The 19645-nt window shown below is 38.3% G+C and overlaps 1 protein-coding gene across 1 annotated transcript in view; it reads right to left on the reverse strand.

Moving 5' to 3' along the window:
• LOC122801318 (alpha-1,4-N-acetylglucosaminyltransferase-like) overlaps nucleotides 1-19645 on the reverse strand; it is a 164286-nt gene that overhangs the window by 16577 nt on the left and 128064 nt on the right. The gene's annotated exons all lie outside the window — the stretch shown is intronic.

The raw sequence follows: 19645 nt of genomic DNA on the forward strand, positions 1-19645 counted from the left end.
CCTGTTCTTCACATACAGACAAATAAAAACTAACCATTTGGAAAAGAGTTCCATTTTAGCTGTTAGTGTGTACATTGACTTAAACTCAACAAGATATAGTTTTGGGTTGTCAAACAGTGACTGGTGATACTCACCAAGACCTACAGAAAATGGCATGTCTACCCTGGGACACAGAGGAAGAGACAGCTTTAGTTCAGAAACAATGTGTTATTTAAACAGGTAACAAATGGCAGCATAACTCTCAACTGTCCCTGATTTCCAGGGACATCCCGGATTTTGACTCAAATTCTAACTCTGTCCCACTTAATCCCTCCTAAAACTAGTGACTTTTGGAGGAAAGGTGGTGAATTACACGTAATGAATAATGACTACAATTAAGAGTTATAAACTTCATTTACCTCAGAAAATATGTATTAATTCATATGCTCTGAGTCTGTCATTGTGTCAAGCTAATAGCACTAATATTTTAAATGTGTCCCTGATTGTCCCTGATGTTGTCATGACTTGTTCCTGATTCAGTTGATATTTGTCCCCAATCGTTTGAAAGGTCTGAATGGCAGGACTTTCATTTTACAATAAAGATCATTAATATGCAATAATATGCATGCAGATTGATTACAACAATCAGAGTGGAAATTGTAAATCCACCATTACCCATGATTAAGAATTTTGGCAGCTGTAGCAATTAAAAAGCTACAACTACTATGTTCTGTTATGTTCAAAGCAGCAAAATCAAAATAAACTAAGACTGCATGACAAATTTACTCCCTCTCCAAAGAAAACCGTAAAAGAAAAAAAAATTGATCAAACTGCTGGGACACTGGAAGTTCTCACATGAGCATTCCTGCACTGTAATCATCATCAGTCACTTTTTCCCCCCATTTAGCATTAGTCAATGCGCCCATACCATCCATTCCTGTGTCCCAGCTAGAAAAAAATGTCAGAGGCTGCATTCTTGCCCAGTGCACCGCACAAGATTTGATACATACATGCCCAACACATGCACATTACACTAACAAGCCAGCCTCCAGTTGCAGAAGACAGCAGAAAACTACTATCATTACACCATCAAGACGTTCTGAGATATAATAACATTATTTAAAAAGGTAAGTGATTTCCTTTTGTTTTAATAATGACACAGGTTACTCAAGCAACAAATAAAAGTGCATAAAGGCTTGCAGCGAAAAACAAACACTGAATTTGCAAAATGAAATAAAAGAGACCAATCTTTGTTTAAATGTGACTGTTTAGCGCTTTCATCCCACTAAATCCATGGGACTTCTGAACATTTCCACATCAACTCCAACTTCCTTCAGATAATTACATGACATCACAGACACACTACAAATAGTCATTAATGTAAATCAATTAAGCTGACTAACTTTCAAAATGCAATACACTTAAAGAATTTGAAAGCTAACTTTTTAATTTCAATATATTGTAAAAAATACTATAAAAATATTACAATCAAATCAATCAAACAAAACATCAGTTAATTAAATGTCTTTTAAAAAAATTGAAAAAAAACTTCCAAATATTCTATATCTATTATAAAAGCACTCAACTTAATATGTAATAATTAATAATTTACTTAAAAACTCATATATTTTACATTAAAAATGTCTTTAATAATATAATAAAATGAAAACAAAATTAATAATAATAAAATATGATGCTTCTTATTGTAGTCATCAAGGTTTAGCAGATCTCATTCTCAATACTGGCTTAATAGATATATACTTATTCAACCCTGGGGGAGTGTTTGCATTCACCTTCAACTACTAGAATAATTCCATATGTTCCAGTCTTGTCTCCCATTTACCAACCCCCCCCATGAGTTTATTGGAATCCTTTCAACTATAGCAAATTGTAACTTCTAAAATCCTATACAGGACGTGGAGTGTTTGTATAATGCACTATTCATGTTACCCCCACTCAAGTCATGTGTGTGCTCATAAATTATTTTTCTCAATTGACGTTCAGTCTTGCTTATACAAAAAAAATGGGATGACTTAACATTTAGTGACACATATCACTCCAGAAGTTAAATAGTTACCTCCGTAACTTCAACTCCATTAAAACAACATTATCACAATTTAAATTATTGACTTCCAAAATGTATAAACATTGCTTACAGCTACCATATTTTAATATACCCTTTTTAAGAACTCATTTGCAGAATTTTTTCCAATATGATTATTATTTTCCATCCTATTCTTGAAATTCTTTGCTGTTTTGTATACAAACTAAGGTTTCTCCCCCACTAGATTGAGAATTGCGTGGTTAGTTTTCATTACAGCCAAATTCCCTTCTATAACAGCCCTAACTTTTTTGTGTCATCGTTATATTATATAATACCCTCACTAATGCTAGCCCCTTTTGAGCTGTTTTGCTCACTTGCTATATGGTTGACCAGTCCTACTCCTAACAGGGTTTATATTGTTCTCCCCATTATTGGATTACTTCTTGATAATACTTTCCACAAATAATCTGGGGTATCATTTTTCAAGAAAGATTTTCAATAAATTATCCATTTCAATTAACAAATCTTTCTTTGTGGAGGTCATCTGGACCACCCTAATGGATTGACCCTTAATCAAACTTTTTTTGTAAACTAAAGGGTGATAACCTGGAATAATGTGAAAGTAGGCTTTTTAACATTTCTAGATACAGAACCCCTATCAGAATGATGAATGGTTGTATCTAGATATTTTTATTTTATGAAAAAGCCCTGAAAATAAAGTGGAATATTTTATTAAATATTAACATACTACACATGACTTTCTGAAATGTACTTTTAATTTCAGTACAAATTCAGTCAACTATTTAGATACATATCTTCCCTTTCTTTATACAAGACGCACACTTCATTTTAGATCTTCCAGCATTTGTTCATTTTGAATTTCAGCTGGTTCCAACAGACTGGGCCTATTTAAGCAAAACCTCTCTCATCAAGTACCAGAGAAAATACACAAAGACATGGGGAGAGCATGCAAACACAGACATTGACCAGATGTCAGAAGTGAACCCCAAATTAGAAGGTGTAAGGCAAAGTTCCTATGACTGAGATAAGATATTGCCTCTTAAGATGATGATACTGCAGCACCATTTCCCAACACTATAAGAAGAGTGTCATTCTAACACTAAACCTGTTGTATGAGATCTAGGAGAGATACAAAATCACTTACTAGATAAAGTCTACGTATATTTTTCTTCTCAGTTCTAAATATCAGCACAATGCAATCAGGGAGAAGCTGATTTAAAATGTGATTTCTATAGTATCTGTTCCTTTATTTAATTCAGATTGTAATAACTTTGTAAGCTTTATTTAGGCATTGCAAAATATGTAACAAAATTGTGCTGTGACATTGCATTTATATATGTCGTAATAGGGACAAGAAACTTGTATTTTAATTTTGTTAATGTATAAATATAGAGGAAGTTATTTTAAAGCCTGCAACTTGATCCTTCTGGAAAATTCATTAATTGTGTGATGAAATGCAGCTTCTCAGGAAGGAATTGCTTGCTTCCATGTAATTTCAGAGGATTTTGTAATAGAGTTTCAGTAGGGAATTCTCAGACTAGTGCTGAGAACAGGGCTATCTGCTATGAATTAATAGCGATATGTAAAATTGGGTGTTCATATCTGCTGTTTCTTTAGTGTGTGATAAAGAATTGAATTGAGCTCCCCTGGTTCCTGGGAAACAAAATATAAGCTAAAATCATGTGTGAAGTTAGTCCTACTTGAATACTTGTTTTATCAACATATATACCTATATCTTTATCTATCTAGCTATCTATCTATATATCTATACATTTAGATATGTAAGTGGCTGTCCGTATCTGTTAGTACAATTTTCTCTTTCAGATAGAGTTAGTCAGACCATTTTACTCAGTTAAAGTTTTTTTTCTAAGCATTCTGTCTATGCAATTGACTATTTCTGCTCATGGTGCAAAGAGCATTTGCTTCTTCATATTTCATTTGTATCACTATTGTCCAACTTCCTCATTTTATAAACAAAGTTCTTTATTTTTTTTTCACTTTTAAGCTCTTGCGGCTGACATTTATTCATGTGATATTATTTAGCATTGTAGGTTGTCAAGCTGTTAGCATGGCATCTACCTATAATTGGCCCACATTGCCATTTTGTGTATTATTATTATTATTATTATTATTAGTGGTATCATTATTATCATCATCTTTTGGCTATTGATCATGGGTGTTCCTGTATTCCTGTAGCTAGTTAGTTCCTAGTCACATCAAGAATGGTAGCAGTGAGGGACTGTGGAATTCTATCAGCCTTCCCTGGGAACTCTGTGAGTTTTTGTGTTTATGTGTGTGTATGTGCGAGTGTGCGTGTGTGAAAACAATATTATGTGTGTGTACATGTGAGTGTGTGTGTGTGTGTGTGTGTGTGTGTGTGTGTGTGTGTGTGTGTGTGTGTGTGTGTGAAAACAAGGTAGTTATGGTGGGTAAGGTGCACTGAAAACACCGGCATTCACAAAGACGTTGATGTGAGTGCTGTCTGCTATTACAATCAGTCACTATCTTCCTTCATAGAGCAAAGCCTTTGGTAACTACATCTGACCTCGATATTGCAGGAGCTCTGACGCAAGGCCCTACACTTACAAGTTAACTGAGAATTTTTTTTAGTGTTTGATAGCCTGTGGTGACTACATCTGACCATGATATTGCAGGAGCTCTGCCACAAGGCCCTACACCTACCAGTTTACTGAGAATTTTGTCAGTGTTTAATGTAAGCATATCTATGTTGAAGACTTTGCTGTGTATTAACTTTAATCAGTTAAATAAATGCCTTCTTGGAGACTGAAAGTCTCTATGAAATAGTCCATGCACTCTTAATGACCTCTGACTAAGCTGGCCCCTGTTCCTTTTGCTTGACCAGTAGACAATACTGCATATGCCTGTTATTTTGTCTCAGGACATGACAGACAACCTGTTTTACTTGCATGTCTTTGTTACTTGCTTTGTTCTGGCTATAAACTGATTGCTGTCAGTTGTAAATTGACCTGAGGGTGATAAGCCCACTACACTTGGCTCTACTTTGCTCCCCTGCCCTATCTCCAATTCCCACACAGCCCTTTTTACTCTAATATTATACTTCCTACATACACATTTCAGTTGTGAATCTTATTCCAAAACCTTCCCCAAATGACCTTACTACTTCTATACTTCCCTATCTCTATTTAATTTTTAGCCCCATTCCCAACTATCTTTTTCCCTTCCATACTGCTTTGCACTATATCCATTTATAATCACAACCCTCCCTAATAGTACTTACCTATTCCACATTGTATCTTTTTCCCAAATTAACCCTCATTTCTTCTTATTTTGACTAGATTATTATACTCTAGCCTTTAATACCCCTCTATTCCTTACATTCAACTTACCTATCCTCTTCCAGCTTTCAGAATCCACCATTGCTGACTCTCCTACTGCCCTGCAACTTCTTGTTTCCATCTTCATTGCTACTTCAATACCACCTGACATCTATAAAATACAGATTCCTGTACTGAATTATGTTACTCTTCAGCTTATCCTCTATTACTCTTCTCCTACTGTGCCATCTGTCATCCTCCAGTGACTTAATATCTCGCAACATCTCTCCAACTCTGCCCCAACCACCTATCCATACCTCCTCTTTACACTCTCCACACATTGCACAAAAACCTATTTAATATTGTCCCTCACCTTTATTCCAAATATAAGCTGCTTAATTGCACTTTAACTCAAACAAAAACAAAATTAAGTGCAAAAATCCTTTCCTAAAAACAAGTATGAGCAATTCCCCAATATTGTAGGTATATTGGATATGTATATATATATATATATATATATATATATATATATATATATATATATATATATATATATATATATAAACTCTAATCCTGGCCCCACCTATCACAATGAACACAAATATAATGCTCCCCCACACACTTATGTAACCCAACAATGTCCAATCCCCAACCCTGGTGATCTAATTTTTGCTGCTATAAATGTTGGAAGTATAAAAAATAAAACTGCTGAACTACATGCCTGGATTACCCAACATAAACCTGATGTTCTTGCTGTAAATTAAACTTGGCTTAAACTCAGCATAAACGACTCCAAAGTTATACCTCCTGGCTATAACATCATCCGTAATGACTGCATAAAGAAGAAAAATGGTGGCATTGCTTTAATGTTTCCCAGTACCTACCACATCTCCCCTTATGGTAAACCATCACAAAACCTCAGTTCAGCAGACCTTCTTATTGCTTTCCTGAAAATAAACAATAATAAACGAATATGTATTACTGTCCTTTATATCCCTTCTGGCCACAATACAGCTATACTAGAAGATGTCCTACATTGGATATCCATAACATTTTCACAAGAAAAAATATTACTTACTGATGCGAATGTCAATTGGTTGGACAGAAACTCTAAATTCCCTGCATCTAGCATGAACTTATATGGTTTCACACGACTAATTCATAGTCCCACTCTTTATAGAAAGACATCAAATTCTCTATTAGACTGGATCCTAGTATCAGGTCCTAGCAAATACTCCACTCCATCACAGGTACGATGTCAAACTCTTTCAATGATTATCTCCCAGTCTATACAACTAGACATCTCACACATCCAGTTAAACAGCATATTTGTAAAACAACATGTAACCTTGCCAAATTTCACCCAGAAATGTTCATTACTACACTGTCATCTGTTAACTGTAACGTCCTAAAAAATCCTCTCCTTAGACAATGCTTTAATTGAATTCAGCACAACTTTTCTAAATATCCTAAACAGCCTTGCACCTCCTAGAAAGACGAGACTAAAAACAAATAATGCAATCTGGCTATCCAAAAAGAGTAGAATGCTAATGCAGGATAGAGAAAAAGTATGGAAAGAAACACAAAAATATAATGTACCTCAATATCTTGAAAACTTCAGAATGCTTTGCAATTGTACTAAAAAGCAAATAAATAGATACTAAAAAACTATACTATACTGTAATAACTTTCATAATAATAATAAACACAATCCTAAAAAATGTGGATATGCATTAATGAAATCTTACATCCCGGCCAAAAATTCAACCCAAATCCCTCTCCTGATAACTCACCATGCAAAAACTGCAATATAGTTCAACTCTTATTTCATAGATAGTATAACATCTCTAACCAAGGATTCCTCAACATCTAATCCCAACCCTGCTCAACAGTCACATATCACCACATCCTCTCTCAACTTCAAACCTGTGTCCACATCCTATATAAAACTACTCTTAAACAAACTTAAACCATGGTCTTCTTCAGCTGATGCCCTTCTGAGTGAGTACCTAAAATAGAAACTAATAGCAGTGCCTATCTTGTCTCAGACCTTATAAATAGGTCAGTCTGGGAATCCCATGTTCCCTCTCTCTGGAAAAAGTTGCACATTATCCCTCTGCACACAGGAGGAAATTCAACAGCAGTTAATAACTTTAGACCTATAGCAATCTTATCTCCTCCTGCCAAAACACTTGGAAAATGCATTCAGGAGGAACTCCTGTCCCTACAAAACATGGCAACATGGCTTCTCTCCTTTCCATAGTACTTGCGCTGCCCTTCTAACCTATATAAATACTGTCAGTAAAGCTAGAGATAATGGCAAACTTGTCTCTTCCTTATTTCTAGGCTTGTCTAAAGCCTTTGTCACAGTTTGTCACAGCAAACTTCTACTTCAAATGTCCTCACTAGGACTCTCTCAGCCCACCCTTCTGTGGTTCAAAAGCTACCTGTCCAATAGATATCAGTCAGTAACATGGCACTCCACCCTCTCTCCTTACCTCCTGGTCATCACTGGTGTACCACAAGGCTCTCTGTTTGGTCCCTTCCTCTTTAACATTTTCACCAACACCCTCTATACTTCCACACAAAAGGCCATCCTAATACAATACATGGATGATTCCACTCTCATTTGCAAATCTGACAACATTGTACACCTCCAAAAAATTACTCAGGAAGCTTTAACAGATTCTGAAACATGACTTTGTAACTCACAATTCATGCTCAACCCAAAAAAGACCAAACTACTACTTTTTCCCCAAATCCCTCTCTCAAGAAAAAACAAAATTTAATGTCCTCTCTCTTGATCATGCAACCACTGAAAGCACTTCTCATAGCAAACTATTAGGGGTGATAGTGGATGATAATCTTACATTTGACCTGCGGTGCTCCGGTAGTGTTGTCGCCTCACAGTAAGACGTTGTCCTGTTCGATTCTCAGCTAGAGCGTCTTCTGTGTGGAGACATGTGTGAATGGGTATACCTTCATTGAAGGTTGTACGTCAGAGCCGGCAACTCGGTACGTAAAAATCTACTGCCAATCATTAGCGGACCAGAATTCCGCTGTGGTGACCCCTAACCGGGAAAAGCAGAAAGACACAACAACATACAAAATTACATAAGAAAAACTCACCAAAAACCAAGGATGCATTACAGAGACAAACTTTCTCACAGATGCAACTAAAGCTACACTTGCCACTGTTTATCTCCTCTCCACTCTTCTTTATGGTGCTCCCATCCTTACTAACCTCCAAGCTTCACAAAATTAAAACTTGAACAGTGCTATAACAAGGTTGATAAATTTGCAGCATGAACCCCTTTCAGAACCCACCACTGTATAGCACTGAAAAGCCTTAATTGGTTAGAAGTGCCATATCAACTAACATACACAACTTCTTACCACCTATAAAATTATCCAGCATCCATCTGCCTGTCCATCACTAAAACACATTCTACACAACTATGTTCCCAGTCAGTCACTATGATCCAGTGACTAAAAACTCCTGCCTGCCTACAAACCTAACAAATCTGCTGGGCATTGTCTATACTCATACAGGGTTGCTAAGGCCTGGAACTCCTTACCTGTATCTATCAGGTCTAAATACCCATCCTCCTATTTTTCAAAACCACTCTGAAAGACTTCCTAGACAAAATCTGTCTCTATTCTTGCTCAAAACCAGGATAAACTACATCCCTAAATGTGAACAAGTACCTTTTCATTCCTTATACATCCTTACTCTACCTTCTTCACTTACTTCCTTACTGCTATCTAATTCTCTTTCCTGACTTTCTCTCTAAATATACCATAAGCCTATTTTTCCCTTACTTCATACTGCAATTCCTATTTGCATTTGACTAACTTATCTTTAATTTCTCTATAAACGGTCCAAAATTTCTCTAAATATGAAATGATTATCACATATCTTGTATTGATTCTTAACCAATGTTTCTATATTATGTCTAATTTGTTATAATTATTTAGAGAATGGGCAACCTGTACTTCACACCCTGATTTGAGAATGAACATTCACCAGCAGAGTGTTAATTTACAGATAACACCCACTGAAAAATGGGTCCACCACTTCATGGCAGCATATCAAGGTGCTGTGGATCTCGGACTGAAAAAAACCTAACGGCCTCCATTATTTTATGCTTGCTAAGCAGTGCTTTTGCTGTTTAGCAAGTGTCAAATAAAAAAGAAAAAAAAATTAAAATAAAAAAGCATGTGCGTGTGTATTATGTCTATGTGTGAGAGTGTATGCGTGTATGAGAGTGAGAGAGATGAATCGAGCTATTATTTTACACTCGCTAAGCAGCACTATTGCTGTTTAGCCGTTGTAAAAAAAATAAAAGAAATAGAAAGTGTGTGTGTGTTTCTGTGTGTGTGTGTGTGTGTGTGTGTGTGTGTGTGTGTGTGTGTGTGTGTGTGTGTGTGCGTGAGAGAGAGAGACTGAGTGAAGAGTGAGAGAAATTGCGTGATCCCTGGAAGTAGCTTACCTCTCGACCTCTTAGCTCAAGGTATATGAATAAGCCTAAAATAAACAAGGGACAAACATTCAGAATGGGAACATATTATAAATGATTTGACGTAGCATGCATTTTTTGAAGCAGAGGTGTGTGTGTGTGTGTGTGTATTTGACAGAGTGAGTGAGTGAGTGAGTGAGTGAGTGAGTGAGTGAGTGAGTGAGTGAGTGAGTGAGATCACTGACAGCAGTAGCAGTAAAGAGATCTGCATATGTCTGGACCTTTCAGCTGAAGAAATCTGGATAATGCCTAAAATAACGGAAGAACAAAGGCTCAAAAATAGGAACCGATTTTAATTATTGCTCTTATAAAATTACAATCTCGCTTAAATAAAAGGATTTGTGTTAGCATGAATTTCTGAAGGAAATAAAAGTCTAAAACTCAAATGTATGTCATTATTAAATAACGTCAACCTCCAATGACTGGCAGCAAACCAGCCATTTTAGAAGTAAGCAACCAAAAATAAAGTAAATACCTGGATATTTTTAAAGTGTTATATTTTGGATGTAAAATGCTTCCTCCAACACCATTAACATATAGTACAGCAAGTCTGAAACATTAGGTGGAGGAAATAGTTTACATCAAAAACATATATAAAAATAATATAGTAATAAAAAAAAAATCAGTAAGTTAAACACAACAATTTTACCGACAGTCCATTCTCTAAGTGCAACAGTGCCTTCCAGGGTGTGTGTTATTGTGGAAATAACGCCCTTCCAAGGGTGTAGCATCAGGTCTCAGAACACCCCTGGGCAGGCGTTATTTCTACAATAACATCCACCCTGTTGGGCATTATTGCTTGCTTCAACTACAGATGTTTTTGTTTTATTTTTGAAGATTGTAAAATTATTGTTCTTAAAATGTCTTGTAATAATTTGGAGCTTTTCTCCCTGGGCATCCACTGAAAATGGACTTCTTCCTTGTCAGACTTTCTTGGTAATCAAATGTCAATAAACAAATAAATACCCAAAGACTCCCTATGCTGTGGAACAAAATCCCGGTTTATGTGAGACAAAGCACCTCGCTGGCCTTGTTTAAAATAATGAATGAAAAAGGGGCAGGGCTGCCAAACTAAAGACTTAGCTTGGTATATGGTCAGTGTGTAGTCATAGTCTGGTTTTGAATGCTGGAAGGTCATACCCAAGACACCAGTGCACATTCCTTGTATTCTCTTGAAGTCAGGTCATATTTGGTGAATCAGATTGTGTGTAAATGTTTCACTGGAACATGTTGGGTGACAGTGAGGTGATTTCAGAGGCTATCCCTCTGATGGCCATCAGATGTATATGTAGGCAGTGGAGATGATCCAAGGATCATAGCCTCTGTACCTTACATATCCTGTATTACATTGGTTGGCAGGGACGGGATTTAAACCCCTTCAGTGCCAGACCAGTTGCAAAGCCAGTATAAATTTATGCTATATTAAATATATGTCATACAAGTTGCATATTATATGAGCAATTAATGCAGTGCATAAAGTAGCCGACACATGTATAGTAAGTGTTTAACTTTTACCAAAAATGGAAAATAATAACATATTGGTGTATTATCATAATTTCTGAAAGAGAGAGATGGTGCATATGGGCATGAACAGATGTCGGCAGGTAGGAGGTGCAGGAAACACTATTAGGCATTTAATGAAATAATTTTGTTTGCTGCATTACACTTCTACTCTTATTTGTTTATAAGGTATGAGCAGAGCAGGCCTGTTTGCACTCATCCAGATCTCTGTGAGCTCTCCCCTACAGCATATCCAGTCTCTGAGTTGCTAGAACTGCTGCAGTCCCTAACTTTACTTATTACATTCTCTTGGACTGATTACCCTCTATTGGGATTGATGTTCATTAGTAATCCTAAGCCTTCCTCTCTTTGTCCTACCACCCTGGCCCTCAGCAAACATATATAACAACCTAGCATGACTTCACTTAATGCACATATACAACCATTACCTCCCATTTAATAGTGTAGCCTATAAAAATATCTTGGGACCCTTACATCCTCTTACACTTTCTGTCAGGCTTACATATTTGCTGTTTACTTCCACTACTCTGCTACTGCAACCACAATACAATTTTCACACAGAGTTATTTTGGCAACAGCCTGCATACAAAGGACTCTTTGCAAATGTCCATCACTGCCTGATGAAATAACCCCAGCATTAGCAGTAGCTTCACATCAGAAGACATGCACAGCTGGCTATGTCTTGTCCTACCACAGTGGCTGGAATCCCTCAGGCAGGGCTCTTGTCATTCTTTCTGCTACTCACCCCTTCTCTTGTACAATTTAGTCCTGATATCTCATGTGGCTTCCTCTGCTCTGGGTTAGTAATCCTGCACTTGAAAGAGACTAGAATAGCCCCTGGTAAGGCTAGCACTTCCAAAGTCAAATATTGCAATCATAGAATCAGACATTATTTGCATTTTAAGTCCTGCTAAAAGAATAGGGCCACCTTACCTTAACTCCTACTGCCCAACTTCTGCACCTTCAGAAATCAATGGCATATGTAATGAATAGGTGTGAGGCCAGCACTACTAAAGACAACCTGCACACCCCTTGATATTGCACAGCCATCCTGCAGCACAGTTCGCTGCATTCCCCAAATGGGTGGCAGTGTAGTACCTAAATGATGAATGCAACAGACCTAATATTCTGTTTTCCATACCTCCAGAAGTACATGAGACACTTGAGTGTCATTTTCATACAATAAGAGGCACCTATTGTCTTATCCATGGGATCTTTTATTTGTGCTAGTAGTCTAGTCTTCCATACCTAGCAGACACAACTACACAATTTATCCATGCCAACAGCAAACTTATTTTAAAAATGATCAGTGATGGTATTCTGAACTGGTCTTAACCAGTCCTCTTCTCTTAACTCTCCTATTTGTTTATTGCTCTGTTGCTGGTATAGTATCCATCCAAATTCTGATAATGCACTTTATCCTTTATAAGGTCCTGGGGACACTACAGCCTATATCAGTAGCCATTGAAACCAAGGCATTGAAGTCCACGCTGGGCAGGGCACTGATCTATCACAAAACACAAACTCTCACTGACTTGCACAGTACACGTACACCTGCAGGCAATTTTGAAAATGTCAGTTCATCTACTACATGTCTTTGGTAAATGGGAGAAAGCTCACATGAAGGATATGCAGAGTTTGCACAAGCAGTACCTTAGCCAAGAAGTGAACCAGAGGCAAAATATACAGCCAAAACAGTGTTTGTTTTTCTCTGCACTACTGACTAAACATATTGCTTCCTCTGTGAGAAATGTTTCCCACATACAAAAGGAAAATTTGAAGATGCACCTTTTTGTGAATCATTTATATCCTAAAGGCCTTGATGAGCCCTAGGAATGCTCTGTGTGCTGAGTACAAGCAGCCATACTCTCAAGTTGATTGGAATGAATATATCTGAGCACTGATTCTATAAAACTCAGGCAAAAGCCTATAAAGGTTGATTCTTCCTAAAATAAGTATCAGTCAGCCATCAGTAATTCAAGGCAATTGTGATGACAGTTCAGTTTCCTGTTTACTAGGAGTATCATTTATTGTACCCTTAGAATCCCTCTCACTCTGTCTTGGGATAACAGACTGGTCTTACCCAGCTACTCTTTCAGAGGTTTTTAATGACAGCTTTCTGCCTGATGAAGTCCATTTACTAAGTATATATTCAACAACACAGATCCATACGTCTACAACCCCCTTTTCCAATTGTTTACCCGGGGTTGGGATGTCACATCCTCAGTGGCAATCATCTAGAACCAAGGTTCACACCACTGGGTGGCTAGCCTGATTTAGTAATAATTCATCTATAAGCTACTGCCTGTTTTTATGTCTATAAAATCGCTACTAATTGTCCAGACAAACTTACTGAAACATTCCTCTCCAGTGGACGCAAAGGCACAAACAGGCTGTACTTCAGTTTCTAAATGCAACGACACACTCCCTTCTCCTTCCAAATATATTGCAACAAACACCTCTGACCCAAAAGAAGAAACCACTGACTGTGGCAAAACAAGAGGCCAAATAGTAAAGCAAACTATTTATTCTAGCGCTTCGGTGTTTCCACCTTCAAGGAATAAAAAATTCTCAAAAAAACACACATTTATATATCACATAATTAATTACATTCAATTACCATCTAAGCAATAAATTACCCCCTTAAAGTAAACATTTCCAATTCAATTCATTATTTAAACCTTTAGGGAATAATGTTTTATACTTTAAAATATAAATAATTTCCTTATATAATAACTTCTGTTTCAATACATCCTCATTAACATTTAAAAATTCCACTTGTTCTAAAATTGTGCCATATAATACATTTGTGTCACTATTATGTAACATTTTAAAATGTAAAGCAATCATTTTGTCCTCCCTTTTGTTTTTTATACCTCTTAAATGCTCCATGCTTCCGCTAACTCCGAAATGCAAACGTCTCAAATGCCGAAAACCATATATGCGAATGGCTAAATCTCGCACCTTTTTGTCCCATGGTAGCACTGGTGTGGAGGTGTGGTGTGGCCGGAAACATTGAAATTCAACATTAATTTGATATTTAAGATGTGTTGCAGATTTGAATTCACGGAAAACGTGTCGACGAAGTGGTAGGTCGAAAGGTAAACCTTCTAGAAACAAGATCAGAGTATGTAAGAATACAATGTTTTTTGCAGAGGTGCAAGCCCCACTGCACTCCACATCCTTGCTAATAATATATGCTATCACGGAGATTGCACAATTCCTGCAGAAGAGGCATATTCCCCAGTCACAAAGATTATCGATCTCTCACTCCTGCTGAGCATCTGTTTTGTCAATCAAAGTGTGTCATTTGGGAGTTTCACTTATTTTAATCAATCCCATACACACACACATATATGTTGAAATCGGAAATAATGATTGCAAGCTGGAATGTTGAAGATCATAGGAACAGACAGTGGAAATTGCCACCCTTCTGGACCAATGTTAACACTTGTTTTTGTGTCTATATAGTTTGGGAGATTTGATGTTTAACATTGTTCATCCCTATGGTCATAATGTTTATTGCTCGAATACTAAAGGACAGTATCATCAGACATAAATAATAAGTATTTTTAATTAAAATACTACAATTCTTGATACTGCAGTAAGAAACATTGAAGGAATGACTTGGTCAGGAGTTGCAAAAATAACTGTTGTACAGTGGTTCATTTTGTAGATACAGCCCATGCCTTTCTGTAGGGTAGACCTGGAGATTCTAGCTCAACATACCGATAAGTTCTGTGAAAGATATATGGGTAATTTAATAAAGCCTATACAGTCTTCTTTAACATGTAGGCATCGCACCGAGCTGCTTACAGAAAAGTAATCAGGTTTTAGATTCAGTAAGCACTGCTGAGCAGTGTGCATACATGTGCCAACAAGGGAAGTTCCGTGGCATGTAAATCACCTCATAAGCAGGTGAATATCATGCAAATGAGTTAGGTAGAGTAATCCAGCAAGCAGATAGGCAGCTCTTCAGAGCCCATGTCAGTGTCTGTAGTATACACGGAAAAATTCCATGCACAGGAGTGTAGTCAGACAAAAGGGGCTGTAAAAATATCGATACATGGACAGAAATGGCATACCACATACAGATATGAGCAAAACTATCCTCCTGTGTGTCTGAAAACTTAAAGGAAATAAGTTAAATTAATTTTATCTTTTTTTAGTAATCTGGGCATGTTTGCGCAGTGCACTGCAGTGCGCAAACATGCTTTATAAAAAGAAATTAAAAAAAATATTGGAAAAAAATAATATTATGTGACAGAAATGTATTACAGGACTTTGCATGGAGTATCTACAATGGTGCATTGATGCTGTTGCTAATGTGGTAGGGCTATGAAGAGTGTAGACTGTAAGCATGGATCCCTATGCAAATGAGGTGGAGTTACTGAATAGCATATAGGGGTAATCGTGTCTACATATCCCCTTTGTGTAGGCAGAGAACCGTGTTGGTGTTTACAGAGGCGATAGCTGTCCAATGACTTCTAAGCTTATTTCAGCTTAGCTGTGCCTATATCCGTGGTGTGCCACCATGCTGAGCATGTCCTTTCAGGGGTGTGTGTGTGTGTGCACTAACTTCTAAGCTTTATTTCACTAAGGGGCACATGTTTCCATATGTTTGTGCGGAGCGCCACCATGCTGAGTATGGACGTCTGGGGGTGTGTGTACACTAAGTGCTAAGCTTTGTTTACCTAAGGGGTGTGCATTTATGCATGTGCCACAGTGCTGAGTGTATCTAAAAGACAATAACATATTAATTAGTTTTGACCCCTGTTTAACTTAAACTAGGGCCATTAAATGATATTAATGATATACTAGGTATGTGGAATGCATCATAGGTAGCCAATCACAAATTCAGCACTTACAACAGAGCACTATAAAGTAGGCATATACCCTACAATCTGATTTTTCCCCCATACTCTGCACCATTGGAGTACATACTTGGTAATTTTAACTGAGAGAATGCCAGAGGCTGCTGCAGGTCTGCTACATCCGTATGTGCTGGATGCTGAAGTCAGTGCTGCTTCTGCTGCTGTTGAAAGTAGGTCTAGACAGAGAAGGAGAAGAGTGTTCAGGTCCAGGGTAACCTTCCAGGAACTACATGAGCTGGAGATTGTAGAGCACTACAGGGTGGACAGGGACATACTACAAGAACTCACTGAGCTCTGCCACCCTCAACTCAGACCCAGAGCCAACAGAGGGGAACCCATCCCAGTGGAAACAAAGGTATGTGTAGCCCTTAGTATACTAGCTACAGGTACTTTCCAAAGACTAACTGTGGACATGATGGGGGTCTCACAGGCATCAGCATCCAGGGTACATCACCATTTCCTAGATGCCATGCTACCACATGCCAGTGAGCACATTTACTTCCCCTCACCCCTGAGGCGAGTGTCAGCAATATGCAACACTTCTACCATGTAGCACACTACCCAGAGGTACTGAGTGCCATAGACTGCATGCATGTACACATCAAACCACCACCCATTGAGGAGGGTAGAATCTACATCAACCTCAAAGGGTACCACTCCATCAACTGCCAGGTCATGCGCAATGCTCAGGGGATTATCATGAATGTGTGTGCTGGCAGCCCTGGCAATTATCACGACTCCCATATCTGGCATGCATCACAGCTGTACCAGATGTTTGCTAGGGGGAACATCCCCCACAGCCATTTACTAGGGGATGCTGGCTGTGCACTGGAACCATGGATGATGACACCTATCAGAAATGCACACACACCCATGGAAGAACGGCATAATGAGGCATATGTATAAACTAGTAACATCATAGAGCATGTGTTTGTGCTTCTGAAGTCACAGTTCCAGTGCCTCACTATATCTGCTGGAGCCCTGCAGTACTCTCCAGCCACATGTGCACATATGTTCACAGTATGTGCCATGCTACACAATATGATTCTGTGTAAGCATATGCAGCAGGATCAGCAAAGGGAAGGGATACATAGCCCCTCACTGATGCCTAGGTCACCATAGCTATAGTCATCGGAGGACTCGGAGGAGGAACCCTCTGATGATGTCTCCATAGGCAGATGTAGGCATGTCCAGTATGTCCTGGCTTTGGCTAAGAGACAATGCATAGCACATTCAATAACATCCTAGGGCCTGGGGACTGACACCTTACTCCTATATGAAAATTGTTGATGTTAGGCAACCCACACAACCTGTACCTCTCCATGTATTGGCTGTATACTGCTTGCATCACACAGAGTCAGCCCTGAACTACAGTTCTGTCAACTGCTACATTTGCAAGATAAGTCTCTAACCTATACACCACTTGTATGGATTACTATACTATGGTATTGTATGCATGGATCTGCTGCATTTATGCAAGGAAATATAGTGTGCTATTTGGACAGATGTAACATTCATATGGAACTACAGATACCCAGTCCAACAGTATGTGTTCCCTAATAATCACTAGGCCTCACTGTTGGAATATTCACCACATCAGTCAAGGGAGATGTTAAACAGTGAGGACACATGATATTTGGACTACTGTCTATCCCAGCAGATCATGTGCTGTTGTTCCCACACCCCAACACAGCAGTGTTCCCATATAACTACTTTAACAGTAAGTCAGCAATGATATATCAGCAGACCAGGCAATCTCAGAGCTGTAACACAGAACTTGATCACACATTGTATGTCTCACGTAACACACAGGAATAACAATGTACATATTTATGCTGTTGATTGTGTGATGAATGACTCCTCGCTGTCTGGCAGCCTGTGTGCCTCAGTGGACTAGGGAAGTTAGCATGAGTGATTGTGCTGATGGTTCTAATCTAGAAATATTCACATCTTTTGCACGTGATGTATTATTATGGTGGAGATTTCACAGACTGTCAGTCTGTGTGTGGTATAACATTATGGACCTCAGTCACATATTAAGTACAGCAGACAGCTGGTAAATGCCATGGACATTTTGAGTGAAGTGCAGTACTGCAGAAACAGGGACAGATGTCATTGTCTGTAACACAAAATCCCGGACTGGAGTACAGGTAGGTCTGGCCTGGGGTCACTTTATAAGTACTGACAGTCCCAGTGGGCATGCCCCTACACTTAGTTAAAATGAGCGCAATTCTATTGCCCCTTCATCAAAATGGCCTGTTATGTATAAATATAGATATACATGCAGACATATACATATACATATACATATACATCTGTCACTATCTCACTCAGACATACATAGTATATCTATCGCTATGTAGTGTCAAATAGATATATACTGATAATATATAACTATATGTATTAAAATGATCCCATATATCTACATAACACATATACATATCATACATGCACACACACACACACACACACACACACACACACACACACACACACACACACCTACATTTATATATACACCCCTGTTATATACATAAACATGTGTGTAGATGTCTGTATTGTCCTGCATACCCTAATAATGGTGAGTAAATCTGCACTATTATACATCCACACAGTTGCACAAAGGATACAAACTAAGGGTGCAACAGTACATAATTCACTTACCAACAAACGCCTGTGTCTGCTGGATGTCACCACGTAGACAGACACAGGTGAGCAGGTGGTGTAATGTATAATGCTGTCAACGTACACATGGACAGAGCACATTGTTCCTACCCACAGGTTTGCCTGTCTAAGTGCAAACAGCACATATGGCCATACTGTTAACAGTACACACATAGCTAAGATGATAGCAGTTATCTCACTGCTAGGATACTAGATGCAGGTAACAGTATGATGCAATATCACTCTGCAGGCCATCGATGCTGTTCAGCACAAGCCTAGTCTGTGTAATGCGCAAGTACTGTGCCTGCAATCACATATGCAACAGACTTAACTTGTGGCATGTGTGATAAGGACTATGATCTAAGTGTATAACAGTAGATATGTACGGGTTCTAATCTCACTCCAGGCTATTTGGTGCATGTGTGTGTGTGTGTGTGTGTGTGTGTGTGTGTGTGTGTGTGTGTGTGTGTGTGTGTGTGTATCCCCTGCAGAACAAATGCTCTCATGGTGTGTGTGTGTGTGTGTGTGTGTGTGTGTGTGTGTGTGTGTGTGTGTGTGTGTGTGTGTGTATCCCCCTGCAGAGCAACTGACATGCCCTCATGGGCTATCCACCTGCAATGGTTATGCACTTTTGAGCCATGTAAGTTGCTGCTGGCCTCCAAACTGCCCTCTTCTACAAGACCTGATAATGTCATCCACCTTAAGACTACCAGCTGACAGTGTAGT

The sequence above is a fragment of the Protopterus annectens genome, chromosome 4.part1 (assembly GCF_019279795.1).
Source record: "Protopterus annectens isolate FY-2018-M chromosome 4.part1, PAN1.0, whole genome shotgun sequence".
Classification (NCBI taxonomy): domain Eukaryota; kingdom Metazoa; phylum Chordata; order Ceratodontiformes; family Protopteridae; genus Protopterus; species Protopterus annectens.